Below are 21,400 nucleotides of genomic sequence, written 5' to 3' on the forward strand. Positions count from 1 at the left end.
GCAATTAACATCGCCAAACTCGTTGCGCAGCTTGTCGATTTCATTAAAAAAAAAGAAAGATTGCGAGGCAGCTGTGCTATCTTACTTTCGGAGATAGGATCTCGAATGGATCTTTTACATTTTTAGGTCATAAATTTCTAAGGGGTATAAGCGTAATGTTCCAAATGTTATTTGTTATTGGAGGTTTTAACATAATACGCGAAAGCCGCGAAGGAGGAAAATGAATGTCACGGAAAAGAAGGAGCAAACACGCGCGCGCGGGAATAAAAGCGTCCTCGCGAAATTTACAAGCAGCACCGGATTACGTTTGGGTCGCGCGAAAGGCGAGCTTTCGCCACGGCACTCACGGCAGTAAAGAGCTTATCCGGCTCGTTTGTCCGACACGAGAGAGGCTCGCGTGTCGAGAATAATCAGCCGCGATAAAACGTCAATGAAACCTCGCGGCTCTACCGTCGATTAAAACGGTTATTACGAACGCGGCCGGCGAACGAAAGAGCCGCGCGTATAGCGAAACACGGCTGCATCGCCACTGGTTGTACTCGTATTATGCAGACTGGTGCACGCGCGATAAGTATAATCATAGGGTTCGCGCTCACCCTACGGTCGCCTTGAAAATAACACCGGCTGAGAAACCGAATTATTCGTGTATAACAATAAGAAAAAATTGCACTTTTTTCTGGGATAAAAATTTTCGAAGGAGTAATCTCTCCAGACCGCTGTTATCTGACGTTATTTGCGAGCATTCTCTCTTAAATGCACGGCTAAATAATAATAGAAATTTTCTTTCTGGAATTACATTCAATGATTCTCAAAATATTTTCTTCGTATTTGAGATTATATATGGGTCAGAAATTCTGAAATCTAGATTTACCACGATACCGATGTATAACGCTTAAGGGGGTACTAAACGTAAATAACGCGTCAACTTGATTGCAATCAAGAGCAGATCCGTTGTACGATTTGCGAATTATTTCCGGACGTTACGTAAATCCACAGTAAATCCACCGTGCAAAACGAATGTCAAAGTCGCCTCTTCCGTTACTTCCATTTCGCAACCAAACGTATTCTCCCGATGGAATTGCGATCGAATTTCCCCGTCAGAAAACAGACATTCTTACGTGCTATGGGTCAAATCTATCGAGCAAAATTTTTCTAACGTATGCATAATATATACTTTTTATGTCTAAATGTATAATTTTTTTTCACAAAGAATGATGAAGTTAGTTCTCAAGTTCAATGCGGTTTTCTATCCGATTTATATTATATTTTTATATATTCTTATTACATATTTCTCATCACGTATATTTGTAGTTTTTTTCATTATTCATTAGAAAATATTCTCACTGTGCTTTAAATTTGTGGCATTAAGGATTTACATAGTATTCACAATTAAAAGGAGTGCGATCCAATGGGGTATTGAGTCAACCGTTCACTTTATCGTTTGTAAACGCCTTTAACGTATCGATAACGTCATAAAGCGAGCACAAAGGGGCGCGAGACGTTCGCATACTGAGGCAAGAGACAGAAATCGACTATAGCGTCTGCCAAATCGAAGGGGGTAAACCGACCGAGTGAGTACGACGAGGGTGACAGCGGGTCGGGACGGGAACAACGGCAGTTAGCCTACTATCTAGCATGTTTATGGTAATTCGGGCCATCCCGGTGACCCGGGAGTAGCATGCATATACATCAGGTGCCTCACTTTGACGCCGATCCATCCAGCACCCTCTCGCGCACACCCTCCATATTCTCCACGGAGTCCAAACACCGCCTGGCACCGCCCTCGTCGTCCCTGCCACGTATCTCGTCCTTCGGTCCCTTCCCTTCTCCCGGTTTTGCTCCTTCGAACTTCCGCCGACTCGCCCTTCCGCGACACTCTCGCGAGAGTTACGCAATTTGGTCGCCGGCCAACATTTCCATCGGGCCGGAACAAAAGGCCGAACAACAAAGAGGCGAGCGACGTCAGAAAATTTCGTTTCACCGAGATCTTTCCGGAATTCGCTCGTCCTTTCGCTTCCGACAGCGTCTGAATTTTCCGGCGCTCGTCGCGGAAATTTTGAAGGAAATGTCGCGAACGACCGCACATTTTTTCGCGGCCCTTCGATATGTCGGACTGCATTTTTGTCGTAGCGGACGGAGATTCTTTTGACACCAGTTTTATCGAATTGCCAAAGGCCGAAAGTCGAAGACGAAGGTCTAAAAATCCGCGACTTTGCCTCCACGTCATATGAGATATCTCATTATAGTAGTAATAGAGTTTCAATGGCGTAATTCGATCATCAGGGATATTTTTTCCCTGGAAAATTATTTTTGTATAACTTTTAGAGATTAAACATTTTATTTCTAAATTATAAGTTATTTTAAATTGTTATAGTTTTTGTCAAAAATTTGCCGAATGATGGCATAGCTTAACTGTTACGAGAAGTTTGAAAATTTGTAATTATTCTTCCATTTTTGTCTGATGAATCGCAATTCGCGTAAATTAGAGCCACGAGGAACGGTAAACACCTTTGTGCGAGGAAATTGTTGTTCCTTTATGCAAATCTCGTTTACAGGCAAATTTTCGGAACGTATTAAGCGGACAAACAGCGAGAACACGAACTTGTTGCTTGTGTTTGGAACTTCCTGTCAATGCTTAACGAGCCTCGCCAGGGATGCGATCGTTGACATTCGCGCGAACCCTCGCTATATCTCTTTCGTTTTTCCTCCCTGTCAGCCTGTCTCTTTAACTTATCCGAGCTTTCGAGAAACTCCGTTTCCACGAGCCTCTTTATCCACTTATCAGTCGTTGCGGGCATGATCAGAGGAAATATCTCGATGTCGCCCTCGGCAAAGGCCAGCATCACCCCTTTACCGGACTACCGAGCCGGCTATAATTCGTCCGGCCGTCCCGTTTGATCGACTCTTCCGTTCGAAATCTCGCGTGCGTTCGCCGATCTCTTTGAGACCCGCGGTGATCCGTGATCAAGATCAAGGTAAAAGTGGACCTTTCGAGACGAGTGATCTCTCGAGAAACTCAACCCTTTCCGGATATACCGACATCGCGATCTCTTAACCGGCTAACCGACGACGTATCTCGGTAACCAGTTTAACGTTTAACTTTGATGTACTATAATAGCTTGCCGAGCAAAACGATTGCAGACGTAACAAGACGGCTTGACCCCAAAGCCGTCGAATGGCTTAGATTTAGAAAACTAAGTAAAATTTTATTAAGTTGCGAAAATAAATAATTTTAAATTTTATACGACTCTTAAATTATTCGATTAAATTATTCTTTTTTTTTTAATACTTAGTTTAATATATGTACATAACAAACTTCCCTACCTATATTAATTATTCTCATTAATACATTAAAAACGAAAGAGAGATTAGAGAGAGAAGGAAAGAGAGAAAGATCTGTGGGACAAGATAAATTTCAACAACTTCTGATTCAAAAGGTAAATAAAATGCGAGTGACTGACGTAATCGCGTCTGTTATCCGCGAGGTAAATTTGCAGTAAAGTTGGCGATTGGACGCAAAGTTGCTTAATCGTTTCACCTGAAGTTCTTGTCGCAAGCTTGCGCTATTGCACGCACGTACTGGCGATGGCGTTTCCGATTACTCGCTCTCCCAACGGGATCATTCGGTGCGAAACGGAGGGCCGTAAATCCGCAAGGAGGGGCCAAGGTCTCGATAGATTGATAGCTTTATCTCGTTTACGATAAAAAATATCTCTAAGGATGATACAAATTTTCCCTATAGGGGCATTAGAAATTACATGGAATATATTTTTTTACATTATAGGCAAAATTTTTATAATAAATTAGTAAAAATACTGGAACAAAAGTTTTCTCATATTTAAAATTTTTTCAAAAGTTGGAAAGTCTAATAATGTACAAATTTTAAGTCACATTTTTTCCTTCTTTAAAAATTAATATACCTATGTTAATTCGATCCTAAACTCTCTTGGAGTAAAATTAATTTCCTCGAATTGTACACTCGGATTGTTTCCCGCATTTCGCAGAAATAAAAAAAAATCATTAAAGAGAGAGAGATTCCCTCGGGCAGTGTCAGCTAAATCCACTCGCGTAAGCGTCGTGTAAGCAGTTCTAAAACGATCGGTATAGCAACACAGAGACCCACCGAGGAAAGATCGTGCTGGTCGCTAACGAGAAAATTAGCCATTTGTGACCACACAGCTAAAACCGTACATCGCATTCGAGTTTCTCTCGTGAGCGCTCCGTAATTGCGCGAATTCGCGTGGACGATGGCGAGATCGCGTGTATCGTTTCGCGAGATAGCGAAAACTGATCCCGATTCTATGATCCTCTCACGTCAGGTATGCCCATCCGGGTTTTTACTCTTGGATTATCGCAGAAACGTAAAAACGAACGCGAGTTATAATCGGCTTCTTCTCTTCGAAATTTCGAATGAAAAATAAGACCGGAATCTTTAACGACACGCGGATGACAGACGGAGTTAATAATATTAAAGAAGGAAATCCGACGGGGGGCGGTGTTACGACGCTTTTAATAGCGTAAATTACGCGAATGTCTGGCTCGTTGCAGACGGTACGGTAACTTTCGTTTTACAATGAAGTGTCGCGTATATTTTTGTTGCTCCGGTCGCAGCGCGCCTGGTTGCGACGTAATAAAAGTGTTAGAAATACACTGCGGGCAAATTGCAGTTTTCAGGAATTAAAGTTAATTTGTTTTGCAGATTCGAGGCGTGCTTTTTGCATGAATTACTTGAGAATATTAGTTTAGGAACGGCAAAATGCAATTGGGAGGAGATTGCGTTTAATTATTGAATGGTCGATGTGTTCAACAAGATAGTAACGTCATCGGTTAATACATGACTGTCGCATGTATTTTCTCATGTATAAATGCACGATCTCAGCTGTAAATGTATTTGCTCGTCTGACGCGAAGCGCGCGTTTATCCGGATAAGCTGATTGGAGTACAGAAGCGAGGAGTGTCCACACGATTAAAGTCCCGTTATCGAGATTAACTCTCCTAACGTCTTACATTCATATGTCTCCCGATTAAGCACGCTTAGTTTCTCTATCTAGATTCAGTCGCGCTTAGTTTGTACGCGTTGTCATTCACCGCAAACAAATTCTATATATTCTGTACATTTAACAAAAATTAGATATTCGTAGATAATTTGAATGAGCTTAGCTCCTTCAGAATTTAAACTCGTTTTATTCAGAAAATATTTAACATTGCTTGCTCTGCTCAGACGCTTGCTCTGGAAATTTTGACTGAGAAATAATTGCTTCGAAATCTGCCGAAGAAATCCGCACGAATCAGAATCGGGACGGAGGATTTTGGGAGCAACCCCAGGCTTCTGGTTTAGACGGTATTAGTTGTATCAAGATACGGGCTTATGGCCCTCTCATGATCGCGCAACGGCTTTTACGTGGAAGCTCAGAAAGCGAAGCTGCAAATCCGCGTGGGAGATGCCCGCGTCGCGACGCCGACGGCCGCAATCGCCGCGCCACCGGCGAAACGCCACCACGGTTTGCATATTTATGACTGTTTATAATGTATAATTGACGGGAATCCGCGTGCCACATCGGGCCATGCAAAGCCATCGGGCCAAAAGCTACACCGCCTTCCATGAGCCTCCGAATCAGATTAGCGGCTTTGCATTTCAGCCCGACTCCGGCGCGGCGGTCGCGACCGCACCAGTCGCGGTCCTCTTCTCCTCTTTTATTAGCTTCCGCCCTCTCCCACGTTCTCTCATATCCGCTACGTGTGGTCAACGCGTTATTTCGCAAATAGCTCGCTATTTGTCGCGGCTCCGAAACTCGATTCACCCTATCATAACGCACTCGGGTTCGCGTATCTAACACGCGAGTATCTTTTTCCTAGTCATTCCGCATCTGTTTATCGCTCGCGAGCCGTTCGTCATAATAAAATTAATCTATGCATCCTTTGTCGGTTGGCTGTTTATCATTCGCTTCAGTCGATCATTCATAACATCGAATTTTGCGAGACGTTCAATCGATAGAACTGAATTTCTTACAATAGAAAGTACGATTATATAAATTAAGAATTTGAAATTTATCGTGTTAATATATTAACAAGCGAGTTTTTCCCGAATGAACAAACATGAAAAGAGTTAAATGATTAGCTAAAACGAGCTTTTAAGAACGGCTGAATTTAGCGAAATATATTTTTAAAACCTCCTCTTTCAGCAGTACAAATTCTTTTACACAGTTTCAAACCTATAAATTCTTCGCATACTGTCTCCGTATTATTTGAATAATTTTTACTTTCTCTGTGTTTGACTTGCGAAATTATTATTATTAGCCATTCTCGTCAAGAGCTTTAGTATCCTTATTAATTTAGAAATACCATATGTATATATTATACGTAGAGAACTTTCTAGCTCTTCCTCATGTCTTTTCCACAAGATAAGCTTATGTTACACAATTATACTACTCCATACCTTTTCGAATCTTATTAGAAATCTTCGGATTAAAAAGGAATTATCTAAAATTTAGATAAGTGAAATGCTGCATATTTTGTAGACTGATTGCGGGTACGGTTACGCTTAAAAAGACAATTGGATACGAGAGCAGCTTTCTTCCTTTTCAATCCGATAATTTCTAATAAGATTCGGAAAGGTATGGAGTAGTATAATTGTGTAACACACGCTTATCTCTTGGAAAAGACATGAGAGAGAAAGAGATAGAAAGTTTCTTATGTGTAATATAGACACATTATATGTGTGTCTCTAAATTAAAAACAATACTAAGCTCTTGACGAGAACGGTTAATAATAATTTCGCAAGTAAAAAATAAATTATTTAAATAATACAGAGATAATATATGCGAAGAACATTTAGAACGTTACAAAATAACTCAAGCTAAATTCTGCGTTTTCTCAGTTTTAGAATCTAAAACCGAGAAAATGCAGAATTTAGCTTAAGTTATTTAGTAGGTAACGTTCTAAATGTTCTTCGCATATTGTTCCGTACTATTTAAATAATAATTATTTTTTACGAAACAGGGCTATGTTCACCGCGCAAAAAACGGTCGCCGGGCGCCCGCGCCGATTGACTCGTCGCCGCTACAAAAAACATTTAGAACGTTACAAAATAATTCAAGCTAAATTCTACGTTTTCTCGGCTTTAGATTCTAAGTAAATGTTTTTTGTAGCGACGACGAGTCGATCGGTGCGGGCGCCCGGTGACAGTTTTTTGCGCGGTGAACATAGCGCTGTTTCGTAAACATGGTCCCGGGCGGGGGGGAGGGGAAGGTAATTGCGCGGCGACCGGCGAGGGCGGCGAGGCTCGAACAGTTCGTTACAGGCGCACGCCGCGGTCGCGGCGCGGGGAGCGGGAGCCGCGCTCGTCTCGCGGCAGACGCGGCATTCTCGCGTCCTCGCCCCTCGCAGTAAGTACGGCGGCGGACGCGCGTGATTATTACGATTTGCGATTAATGTCTGTTCGACTAACCGACTCCCGCATTGTCACGAATATTCCGAGGCGACGGTTTTCGCCGAGATAGGTATCGCGCGAGGTAGAAACGGAAGCGACAAGCGTCATGGAAATAATGAATCGTCGTCGTCTCGCCATATTTACGGTCTGTTATTCGACGATTGTATTCAGGTAGGTCAGGTACATTCTGGCGTGTCGCGTTCTCAATTCGAACGATCCACGTAATGGAAAAGGCCCCGATATGTCGATCATTTGTGAATAATACACATGTTTCGCGAGATTCGAGACGTATTACGCGTTCAATATATTAATTGTAAGTAAATTCGGGGCGTCTATTTTCGGGCGGTCTCGTCGCTCGTCGCGTCTCGATATTCGCCATAACGGCGTCGATATGAAGTTAGCAACAGATCTTTCTCGGTTCTCGTCCTCGGTCATTAACGCAACATGGCTGGCAGGGAACGGATCGCCTCCGCGTCGAACGGCGTCGCAACCCGATATTCGTCAGTCGCTTGCATGGTATAAAGCTTGGTAAGCTTGTACGTGGATAATTTCACGAAGTGCGTATCTCGTGTGATTTATTCCGTCCGTAACGCATCGCGCGAGCGGGAAGCGAACGTCGCTCGAGACATTCCACGGTACTTGTCTATAGTTTTAATTCGCGCGCATATATCTACTCCCTCATAAGGCACGTAACAAAGAAAGGGAGCGAATATTATTTGCCATTCAAAGCGCGATATGAGTGCGCGAGAATGCGGTTAGAAGCAACAAGTGTAGTAGCATCGCCGCGGCGAGCGGCGAGTACCGCCCAAAGTTGACCGCGCGATTTTTCCCTCCGCCTGCCGCCATGTTAGGTTCGTTCGTCGCGCTCGCGAGCGTCGTACCGATCGTAGGCCGTTTATTCTCCCGTCCGTCCGTCCGTCCGCCGCCGCCGTCGCGACGCAGTATCAATCTCGTCGGGAGTGCCGTGCCAAGTATCGCGCGATCGTCTTCTGGTAATTACCGCGCGTCTAATCGCGTTCGCGAGTGAGTCTTGTGCGAGGACATTCAACGGGATCTGAGAGGAGGAGGAGGAGGAACGGAGGAGGTCCGGGGAGCGGGGAGGCATTAGGCGCCGCACCGGCGCGGCGGAGATGAGGCAACCGCAGGGTGAGTGAATAATTACATATTTTTAATCAGGAACTTGGAACGATTCACATTTAACGCGTAAGCATACGCGTGAAGCTGCTGTACGCATAGCGGATTACCTCCTTCATCGCTGTCCGCGCCATTGTTTCTGCCATTTACATTCGCGAGACATCGCGTGACGCGAGAGAATATCCACTTTACTTAAGTCGCGAGTCGCGAAGTACGTGTGTAGGAGTAATTAATGCGTTAAACATATTTCCGTCGTAATGTCGAAGCGCTGTGTCTCATTATGGATGGTCGTTCCGTGTTTTCCGTCGCGCGTTATTTTATTTTCATCGTATTTTCCTGAAGAGCATTCGTAAAATGGTGAACGGACCGACAGTGGGAAAACGTACGGTAATGCGCTAATTAATACCGCTACTAAATTAATTTCTCCGCCGCGCGGAATTTTAATGAGCTCGAGTAGCCCGTTACAACGGGCGAATCCTTCCGCCGTAAATATCCTTTAATGTATATACTTAATTACACTTCGTGACTTTTATATCGAAAATAAATATAAATGAAAAGTAGCTGTTTCACTTCTGTGGAACTTCTGCAAATATGTAAGACTGAATGAAGGGTTAAGCGATTTCTGTTACGCAATTGCGAAGCTTAATAGCCGCCGATTTCTCGCGCTTAAAACGTACGTGTTCCGATAAACCTCGTCGTTTCTCCCGTGTCGGAGCAAACACTGACACTGACGCGTAAAAGTTACTAAAGCCGAGTTTACCACGCTTTTCACGGTTTTCCATGCTTTTTGATTGACACGAAACGGCTGGGCTCTTGATAGCGTAATTACCTAGAGTGGTCGTAGAGTCGTAAAACTTCATAACAGAAATGTTTTGTTATCTCCGCTTGCTGTTGCGCATTGCATAACTGCATTTATACGACTAGTAGTTTAAAGCGTTGAGACGGTCAATTGCGCTCTGTAAGCCTTGGCTAACATAAAAATCTCAGTAAAATTATATATATCACTAAAATTAAAGAAAATACTACGATAAAAATATAGAAAATTAAAGCTCTTTCTTAATACTTGCTTAAAAAATAAAGAAGACCTTGTTGAGGGTGAAAGAAAGGGCGAAAGAAGCGGCGAAAGAAGAAGAAAGGGACGCTAGGAATCCAGGGATGTTGGCAAGGGAGGATGAAGAAGAACAAGACGGCGCGAGATCTCCCTTAGCCGCGCCTTTTCCCCCCTCCTGGGGGAAATCACATGCTTCTCGGTTTTATGAGTGCTTCCCCCGGCCCCTGGCCCCATCGTTGACCCGCGGGAGGGTCTCCCGTCTCGCACCCCCCCCCTTTCCCCTGGAACAGCTAGAAGCACGTTGCTTCTTTCTGCCTTTCACTCCCTTCTAGGAGGGTTTCTCTCCTTCTTTTAGACGTCCTGCGCGCCTCCCTCGGGAGTCCGCACCGGTCGATCCTTTTGTCTTTCTTTCCGGGTTATGCCGGCGATACGCTCGGCTGTTTGAGATCCTTCTTGAACACCTTTTCTTCGCTTTCATCGCAAATTCGATGGGCGCAATGTGGACGCACTCTTTATGTTCTTGAGATTTGCTCGGATGCGCGCGATTATCCATGGGCCGATCTTTACATAAAAATGTCGAATTCCGCTTGCACAGCGCACTGATTCCATTCGCTTGTCTACTAAATGCTGCATTTGTGTTCTCTCCCCGTCTGGCTCTCTCTCTTTCTCTCTCTTGCTTCTTCTCTCTTTCATTCTCATTCCGCACGCGCTTGCGGGGTTTACAATCTCTGTAACGATTTCCATTCAGTAACGATCCGCGCCGCAGACAGCAAATCCCGAGAGGCGCTTTGCGAGACCAAACTCTCTTCTCGTAAAAATGATCTGCGCCGTGGAACATGCGGGAAACCGCCGCGTCTCCGTTCGTTTCTTACGATGGGGGAAGCACACGGAATTCTTTTTATACTTATATACAAAATAGGTATTAGTAGAAACAAGATATGTGAAAATTCAATTTATTTGTTTAAATCACGATCGACGGATTTTAGGATGGAAATGACAGTTTAAATTATAGATATAATCGCGTAAATAATATATATAATAAATGGTTTCAAAAATAACCTGTTTACAGAAGTCGATTGTCGATAATCGATTTTCCAAATCCGAGCTTTTCGAGCGGTATTTTTGTGGTTTCCGACGTATAACGAGAAAATTATGATTCGTTGCTGTTATTCTATGGAATTTCGGTGACGTTTTCCTTAAAGAGTGTGCTATAGTTAAATTAAGATAAAATTACTTACACAGATTTCTTGTTAGAAATCGTGATTTATTATTATCCGGATAAGAGCAGCTTTTCTTCGTCGGCTGCTTTGAGTGCGATAATATTTTTTCATGAGACGCCTTCAATTGGCGATTTAGGCGCCAATAGTGTGCATTACTTCCGTATATCTGTCTGCCTATAATGAAATATTTCCCTTTCTCTTTTGACAAACATGTTCTAACAGAATTTTTCCACGCGTCATAGTTTCTATAACGCTCGTAGTAATTAAAAAAAAATTGTATATTTCAGATACAGTGAGCTCTTTTTCTTCTGCCGGTTTTATGTTATCAAATAATAATAGTTCAGTAGTCTAAATGTGCCGCGACATTTCATTGCCGGGATCAACTCGGTGGTGATCTGGCATCGATCGTTAATTTTCTCGACGTCACCGAACGAAAGGGCAAGTGCGGAACGCGCTCGTCGCAGTTCGGGGCATCGAGCTATCTCTGCACCGAGGGGGATGCAGAATGTCAGGAGGGTTAGCAAGAGGGATCGGTGGGGTAGCAGCGCGTAATTTATGGCGCAAGTTTTGATATACTGCGCGTTTAGGGTGGAACTTTAAAATATTAAAATAGCCGTGGCGATGCGATGGAGGCTCGAATCGCGCGACGGGAGATTTATCATGCGACGAGAGATACCGGTCTGTGTCTATACCGGGTGCGACACAACAGCGTGACACGTCTCTCTCGCGACCGCGGGATTCGCCACTCTCTATCCGGCCCCATCGTTGTACGTATCATGAATATATCGACGGATTTAATGTCGATTTCCGCAACGCGATTTCGCAGAATTATACATTTAATTCTTTTTTGATGAAACATTCAATTTTCAAGTTATTTAAAAATTTCATGTAACATAATCTAGGACTCGGACGGGACGAAAATATCGGTTCGGTTCCGGTTTCGGTCCATTAAAATACTTAATAAAAGTTTCGGTTTCGATTTCAGTTTTTTAGCTAACAAAAGTAGCGGTATTGCGCAAATTACAGTTTTTTCCGGTTCCGTTTTATTAAAATTTTCTTGAAATTGTTAAATGGTTTACATATGCATATTGCGTGCGTGTGATGGATATGTACTTATAAGTTGTAAATCTTAATTGCTGATACATGTTTTTATTTTACATTACACATACACATGTTTTTATTTTTTATTTAAATTATACTGAATGTATAAAATATGTATAATAATTAATAATATATTGTAATAAATGATATTTCGACGTAGATGTCATTTCTTTGTTTTCTATGTTTTTATCTTCTGGTCTTAATTTTTTTGAAGATATAATGATTTTTAACGATACCGGTTTTAATTCCGGTCCTATATAGGTTTTATAAAATTTCCATACGCGCACGCGGTTTATGGTTTTGGTCTGACAAAAACCGGTTACGGTTTACGGTATACGGTTTTCGGTTTCGATTTTGATTTCGGTTTCGGTTCCGGTCCGGTCCGGGTCAAGTATAAGGGAGCGAGTATATTTAAAACTTGTGCGTGTATGTGCGATAAGCAAAATTATACGTGGCGTGTTGGGTCATTTTTATTCTTCAAGTATATCGGATAATTAAAAGCTAGAATAAAAGCCAGGACGCTTTATGAGGCTTATTTTAGGCAAGCCGTTTCGCTCGCGAATCGGCCGCGCAAACGTTCAAGCACGAACTCCGGTTTTAATACTAATAATATTCCGCGCGAGAATAACGATACCGCCGCGCGATTTCGCGCGAGCGCGTTCCCGCAGCTGCGTTCATGATCGACATTTCTTTGAAAAGATCTGCAAAAGTTACGCAAGTCGCAGTCTTCGGTTTATGACTGTGGTATACTAAATAGCGTTACAAACTTATTTTTACGAAGCCTTTTATTTTATTTTTTGCCAATCAATTTATACTCAATTAGCGATGGAAAGGTGCATTTATTATCGTATTATGTTATTTCTTCATTGTTTTCTATGTTTTCATCTTTTGGTCTTAATTTTTTTGAAGATATAATGACTTTTAACGGTACCGGTTTCGATTCCGGTCCTATAGGCTTTACAAAATTTCCATACGGTTTTCGATTTTGGTTCCGGTCCGGTCCGGGTCTCTGTTATAAACTAAAAATTGTATATATATATACATACACATAATAAATATAAATATATATATATATATATATATATATATTTGCATATTTTTAATCAGGGACCCGGAACGATTTTGAAGCATTTGTCAGTGCATAGAGATGTTTAGTTCGTAATAACTCTCACTATTAAAGAAATTATTCCCCTAAACATTAAAAATTAATTTTTTATAATTCTCATATATATATATATATATATATATATATATATATATATAATATGTATATAGTAAACTTAATGCATTTTTCGAATCAATTCAGCAAGTTACGAAAGGAGTGAAAATTCAATTTGGAAACATCATGAATTTAAGTGCCAACCGAGCCATGCAAGTTTTGGACGTATAGTAACAGCGAGCGAATGGAAATGGAGGGCGAATCGGATTTTAAATTAGAAACTATTTCACTAACTCACTTCAACTTCCTCCACTAACTTCTCTGTTCGCTAAAAAGTAGTTTCTTCTGTGCTCACTCGATATTTTCTCATTAAATAAAACAATTGTTAGTCTAAATTTTCGTTTGCAATTAATTAAAAAATAAAACTTTATTAAATTGTAATTATTTTCTTTTGCTAATCATTATATTACAATAAATATTAATTCTAAATATTTAATACGCTGTGTGTGCGATTAATTTTCGATATCCGAAAAACTGACGCGCTTCATAACCATTTAAAATATTTTAAAAAATTTTTGAAAATTGATTTACGCCGTTCTCGAAATAAACGACTCGATTCTACATCGCGTACACGCTTATCGTGTAAAGCGCCGTGCATTTTTGCAGTTTATTTAATATGCGAATAGATTACCATCGAAACGCGATACGTGTAACGTGCACGCAAGAATACCGCAGAGAACAAAACCGTGATACGATATTCCATGTAAAAAAAGAAAAAATAGATGGATTATAATGTGATTGTAACGAATTAAAAACTATTGACAAAAAATGCAGCCGCGATGTTCCGGAAGCCGTGACATTTTCAATTGATATAGATTAGAACTGTTGATTAAAAAATAGTCTTTCTTCTTCTTGTTAATCACTTATTGATTAAACAAATATATATATATATATATTTTTTTTTTTTCGTTTATAACGTTTTTTGCCGTTGTCCGATTTCTAAATTCCATTTCCTTCGGTTTTACGCTTGTTCTTCGTTCAGGTTTCTAGCGCTGATTGCTTTCGTGCGATTTCTAATCTCCAGTTTTGCTTTGGTCTACCACGCTTTCTTTTTTCTGTTGGTTGCCATCTCATTACTTGTTTGGGCAGTCTCTCATCTCCCATACGGCTTACGTGTCCGAACCAGATCAGCTGTTTTCTTTCTATGTCTTCTGATATTGAGCCTTGTATGCCCATTCGCTGTTTGATCACTTTGTTTCTAATTTTGTCTCTTCTAGATATTCTCAGTGATCGTCTAATAGCATCCATTTCGACTGCTTCTACTCTTTCCCGATATTTCTGTTATTCTCCAGGTTTCTGCTTCATATAACAGGTTACTCTTAATCAGCGTTTTATATATGTTAAACTTTCTTTTCTTTGAGATCTCCTTACTCCACAGTATTCCATTTAGACAAGATATGATGGCTCTCTTTGCCTGTGTAATTCTACATTGGACTTCCTGTTCGTCCGTTCCTGAATTGTTAAATATCACTCCCAAGTACTTATACTCATTGCATGGGGTGATTTTTTGTTGATTTTCCAGTTCTAGTTGGGATGCTTCTGAACCTATACATAGATATTTCGTTTCTTGTATATTCACTGAAAGTCCCCATTTATTATATTCTTCGATGAGCTTTCTCATAATGTATTCCATATCTTCCTTGTCATTAGCAATCACTGCCTGATCATCGGCGAACTGTAAAGTATATATGCAGTTTTCATTGATTTCTATACAAATATATACTTTTCTGATATAGATTTATTGCATTTATTTATGTATTGCATAACGAACGTAACGCATTAAGTCTCATTAACGAAATGACTGTTTGTTAATTGTTCAAATATTCAAACAGATTCAGATACGCCATACGTTTTGAAGCTTTTTGTGAAAGAATAGGACATTATCTTTTACAAAGCTTTCCACCTTCCTTTCATCGTGCGCGAAATGCATTAGTTGCCCACGAGAGAACTCGCGGAATTCCCATTTTGCGTTAAATGTAAATCGGATTTCCGACTAATCGGCGCAAATACTTTTCGCGAGCCGATCCTGATACGGTTAAAACCGGCCGGCGCACGTATGCGCTTATTTATGTAAACAGGCGCTTTGTGTCGCGTTTAAATTAATTATTGCAACATCGAGCGTTTTACGACGGCGGTTTTCATCGCTATTAGAAAGGTCAAAGGGCACTTGATGTGAGAAGTATTACGCTAAATACAGTAAAAACGGTTAAATTGTTGCGTCGTGATTAATGCTATATTAAGTAAATATATCGCTATTTAACAGATCAACAGATCGTAGCGAAACATGAGTTCCACCAGAAGCTCTTTTGCATGCAGAAGTTCTTTTAAGTTGTGTTTAGATACCTTAACGTTGCACGTCGAAGAACGTACGTTTTACATAGAATTTCGTAACTTCTTAAACTGACCGTTTTCCAGCAGAGAGTGGCTATAAGAGCTCCGTCGAATAAGCACGTACGTTTCTCACCAAGTGAGAAGGTTGGAGAATCCGCCAGAAAGCGCGCTTCTTGATATAATTTGACTGAAAACTGTGATCATCATATTAAATTACGAGATTTAATTCTGTGAAATGCAGTTTTATATAAAATAACTGCAAGCTTGTGTTAAGCAGGGACCCGGACCGGACCGGAACCATAAACCATACTCTCTAAATCTGAATCAGTGAATAGTACTGATTCAGATTTACCCGACATAGGCTGATTACAGGAATTTTTATATTCCAAACTGCACCCCCGTACGAGCGAGTGGGGCTCGTGCGGAGAAACTAGGCTATCTTTCGGAGGAGACATTAAATTTAGAAATTGGTCGTTAAGCTTGGGGAGCTTGGGAGTTTTGGGCATTTTCGATACGCTTCCATTGGTTGATATGGCTCAGAGGCTGAAGTATGACCTCGTTGACCTTGATATATTATGTAAGGATGCATTACATCTATCACACACATATCCATTGCGTGTGTGATGGATATGTACTTATAAGTTGTAAATCTTAATTACTGATATCTACATGTTTTTACGGAATATTCTATGGAGTTCTAGGAAAAATAAGAAAGATATCGAAACAAAAATTTTTTATCATTGATAACTTGATTTTAAAAAACGAAGCTAAAGGGCTGAAACACTGCACTTCTTTTTTCTTTTCTACTTTCACGTTTTATCCGGAATTATGTGAGACTGAGAAAGTTTTTTTATGGAATAATTTTATTACTTTTAAAAAAGTGAAAAGATTCGCATGCCTACAGAGAAGCAGTTCTCGTGATAGTAAAGTTGAATAAGAGAATATTTCATTATATACATTTTGTTATATACTGTTATCCACGAAGTTCAGTGGGATAAAATTTTCTTGTTTGTCCCACTCGAATGTGTCGGAAGATACGAGAGCGCATTCCCGACATCTTGTCTGAACATCTGGGGCCCGCTAAGTCACCGAAGTTACGCGACGTCGCGCGCGTCGCCGGAGACTAAGTCGTCGCAGCGAGTTAACTCGAGATAATTAAGGTGACTATTAATCACGGCATCTGAACGCGTGGGCAATTAGATCTTACATCGTCGGCATTCTCCCGGCATTCTTATCACGTAGGTAATATAAACGCGACGGCGGTGGGACTCGTGAGCGTCTTGCCTTGGGCGTTGCGTCGCGAACAAGCGCGTAATTTATACCCAAACTGAATTAGCGAAACTACTATCGTGGCAGACTGCGTGACAGTTAATAGTTCCATAATCCAAGCGGCGTCTTCCGCCAAGTTTACTCGGCGTCGTTCGCCATTGGTTTGCATAGTTTTTCTCTACACTATACAAGCACATCTACACTTTAAATTATAAATGTTAGTTTAAATACTTTTGTTGTCGCCCTTTTCAAGATGTTTATTAGTGTTTGAAATTTTAAGTATTTATAAATGTTTGGTTTCTGGTTGATGTTTGATATATTACACGCGTAATTGGTGCTATTCCGTGATGGTGCAATAATCAAGTTGGGTGTACATTTCGATTCACTGCTGTGGTCCAGGTACAATTTCACTGAAATCTTTAATTTGTTGTTCGTTATGATGAACCCATTTTTACAGTGTATCTTTACGTCTTTATTTCTTTTTTATTTATACGTTTTTAACTTAATCTACTACATTCATGATTATTTTGACACTAATTTTTTGTATGCAAGTTAGTTCGTGCTGCCACGTATAAAACAGACTGTTCAACGGAAAATATTTCGTTTTATCCAACTTTTATAAATAGATATTAAATTGGTGGTTAGTTTATTAAAACCAACATAAAACTGTAACAGTTATTAAAACTGTGACATAAAAATTATTTGCGAGAACGAACGGTGCTATACATTCACGGAATTTAGGCGATTTAAAGGCCTCCGCACTCAGAAAAAAGTGTAGCATCAGATAGTACAATTGTGAAGATCTCTTCTACAAATAATAGTACAAATAGAGACAGGGATAAATTGTAGTAAATGAGTCTAAAAAATTGTTCTAAAAAATTATTCTCCGATTGTCTGAAATCAATTGCTGTAAAATATTACAATATTAATAAAACCTAAAAAATGTAATTTTAAATAATTTTGTTGCATTTTATTGCATTTGTTGTGCAAATATAGTAGCGGCTGACTTAAAAAATCTAACAAATTTAATATAACTTTGCACAACAAATTGTAGTAAGTACTTATAGGTACGTATGTAAATTATAATAACAACCTATAGCAATATTTAACTCAACTTTGTAGAGCATTTTATTACAACTTATAGAACAAAATTTTACAAAGAAATTATAATATAAAACTATTGTAACAAAATAAAATATCGATTGCTTGCTAATTGTAGAGAATATTTTTACAATTTGTACTATGGAATGTGTGAGGAAATATAATAAAATACATATTTTTGATGTATAAAATATATTTTAGATATAAATGCTTACGCACACACACAAAAGTTTTGCAAATTACAAACTTTGATAAATCTTATATATATATATATATATATATATATATATATAAATCATTTGTATAATAAATACAAAATATGAAATAAACATACAAAATTGCGTATAAGAGACTTACATATCAAAATATATATAGATAAGTACCTATTATAAGGCCCACCTCTTACAAATTAAATATTTATTTGAAGTTTTACTTAACAAACAAGGTACGTAATCGTGCAGTTCTGAATATTTCTTAACGAATAAGGAGTCTGTTTCATTTATTGTTGAACATGCAATTTCATATGCATGAGTATGGTTATCAAATGCCGTAGACTTAAGAGTATTACATATATAAAGTATATTTCCACTTCAGAAAACAAAACAATGTATTTAATGGCACCAAAAAGAGGCATATTTTCCGAACAGTCTAATGTCAGAATTGTGTCAAAAGTGTATTTTGTACTATTTATGTTGACCCATTTTACTTGATATAATTTATCACTATCGAGATTTGAGAAATATTTAATATATAAATCAAAATTTAATGGCTCCATTTCTCCAAACATCATATTAGAAGTTGAATTGGACAATAATTGATGACACAATTTTAGTTGCGCTTTCACTGCCAATGTGTATGCAATATTTTTGAAATTACACGAAACGTTTGAAGTCATTTTAGATTCACGGTGTTTTTGTTCTGAACGCATGCTCCAAAGATGAACTAAAGGTCCCGACATTTTTAATACTGTATGATAATGAAGAAGATGATGATGTTTTGGTTTAAGTCGTCCAAAAAATTGCACATAAATTATTGTGATCTTCAATTGCAACTTTTAAACGAACATGTTCCGAAAAATGGATATTTGGAGCAGTTACTATGTCAATAATTTCTCTTAGAGTACACCATACCTGTCAGATGGGTAAATTATTAGGAACTAGATCTCCAATCATAATGCCTAAATATCTAGAGAAACAAAGCATTTCGCTAGCTGACATTCGTATTTTTGCTTTTAAATTTTCAGAAGTAAAATTGGTGGTGGTTTGTTAGAAATTTCAGTGTCATTAGAACCAAAACATTTTACGCTTTCATTTAAAGTACGTAACGAAAACAATTTTAAATAAAAAATTAAATTATGCAATAAAGAAGTTAAGCTATAATTACACACGCCTTCAAAGAGATCGTGCATTATATCAACACAATAATTTCGTGTAAGATGGAAATTACTGAGTTGATGCCATATGCACCATGGTTCCTTTATACCTGTTTTTGATGCGTCATTTGTAATTAGATCATGTTCATAGTTTTTATGTGTACGAAGTAAAGTTTCGTCTTCAGTACACATACGATATGAATCAACTTTTTTGATCTTGCAGAAGCGGCATCTAAAGTTAGAAGAAAAACTTTCAGTTAATCCTAACAACGTATGCATTCTTAGATTGTCGCTTATGATTAAACTTAACTTAAAGTAAATTTTTTCTATTGATTTATTTATATTAATGGTAATGCCCTTTTCTTCTAGCACTCTGATTTCTGATATAAGCTCACCAAATACTGCCGCATTTCCAAAAGTTTTTTTATCCTTTGATTTAAACAATGCAAATAAATAAATATTAGTCAACGATGATTTTAACTCTTGTGGAATTGAAGGTAGAGAGAAATACACGGCTCCTAATTTGTTTTTGCCTGAATGAGAACCAAGTGCGTTGCCGGTTTCATAATCATCAAAATAAATGAACATCGGAAACACAGTTTTATTACCAAAATATGAAACTTGTGATTTCCACAGTTGATTTTGAACAAAATTACTGTAAACAATATTATTTGAAATCAATTCATTATAGTGACTTTTCATTAAATACATATAAAAAATTTGGTCTCTGAAATAATAAAGTGAGAACTTGTCTTATTTCAACAATTTGGCCAAATACTAGAGCAGGTTGTAAAATGACATTACCATTAATACGTTTTTCAACTGTACGTTGTCCAATTACAAAGCTGCGTGGGGGCACATATTGTCCCGAAGACTTAAAGTATTTTAATAGCTTATATTCAGTATTTACATGATTAAACAAATTTTCTATTGTTTCAAACATATTCATTACAGTATTAATAATATCGGAATCTTCGTTTAAACTTTGTAACCTGTCAGAAACCACTCGCTTTATATCACATATAACGCCAGAACAAAATATATTTTTAACTGAGTCAACAACTTCTTGAATACAAAACTTCTAGGAATCAATGAGTTATTATATAAATTTGCAATAAATTGAATTATGCTGCTATTGTGGTTACTACTCAATGCATCATGAGATGTAGTTAACGTCTCGAGAACAGAGGGAACTTCTTGTAAATTGTTAGCAATACTACGTGTACCTACTTCATCTTCAGCGAGGTGTAGAGATCGACGGCTGGAATATCGATTGAATACCGTATCCGCGGGATTCCGCTTTTCTTTTCCACTCTCCTCGCAACCCCGCAACTACTTTTGGAGTTCTTCGATCGTGCATGTTAGTCGTTCGCCACCCCCGCGTGCGCCGCGCATTCCCTGGCATTACCCACGCTCCGACATCCCGGGGCTATTATCGCTTCTTCTCCCAGGCTCCCTATTGCAGCCACCCGCCGTTGCATCTTTTTACATACGCTCGCCAATATATCGGACTCGTTCAGAAACGTTCAAGTTGTTATGTCTATCTCATGATACCGCTTGCTGTCTTCTCCCGGTACGTTTCGCGCCCAATAAATCCAATCGGGAGCTTCCTTATTTCCCCGAGGATATTATACGATTACACGATATATTTGTGCTAATTAGTAACGATACAATTTATATCGTCAGGTAATCGATCGTGTGATTTCATTCTAGAAGCGAAAGAACGCAAAGTGAATTTATTCCGATTTCACGTCTATTCTTGCCTTATCTCGTGTCAGTATTTTCAACACATGCGATCTTCAGCACGCAATTTTTTTATCTGACAATAACGATTTTCGTACAGACACGATACACTCGATATTGCAACACGATCGCGAGAACGCGGACGAACGCTCATGCACCGAAAATAAATCTGCGAGAAGCGATTAAAAAAATCGTAATATTTGCGCGGGACATTTCGCTCAACTCCATTAGGGAATTTTAATTGGAGATTCTTCCTCTCTTTCTCTCTCTTCATTTGACTCGTTCGAAATTCCATGTAACACGTGGTAATGTCGCTTCACCGAATGCATTTGAATCGCATTTTCATCAATATACACGTGCCCATTGTGTTTTTGTAATCAAAGTAACCAGGCAGGACAACAAAGGCAGGAGTGGAAAGTTTGGCCGTCCC

At 39.3% G+C, this 21,400-nt stretch overlaps 1 protein-coding gene across 2 annotated transcripts in view; it reads left to right on the forward strand.

Moving 5' to 3' along the window:
* Positions 1 to 21,400, forward strand: part of Pxb (putative Hedgehog signaling attenuator pxb) — a 331,860-nt gene that overhangs the window by 100,381 nt on the left and 210,079 nt on the right. Inside the window, exon 1 of one of the 2 annotated variants that reach the window (XM_071792710.1) lies at positions 7,306 to 8,575. The exons of the other annotated variant lie outside the window; for it this stretch is intronic. The gene's annotated coding sequence lies outside the window, so the exon portion shown is untranslated. Of the gene's footprint in view, positions 1 to 7,305; positions 8,576 to 21,400 lie in introns of those variants that run through there. 2 annotated transcript variants of the gene reach the window in all.

Source organism: Temnothorax longispinosus, chromosome 11, assembly GCF_030848805.1.
Source record: "Temnothorax longispinosus isolate EJ_2023e chromosome 11, Tlon_JGU_v1, whole genome shotgun sequence".
Lineage (NCBI taxonomy): Eukaryota > Metazoa > Arthropoda > Insecta > Hymenoptera > Formicidae > Temnothorax > Temnothorax longispinosus.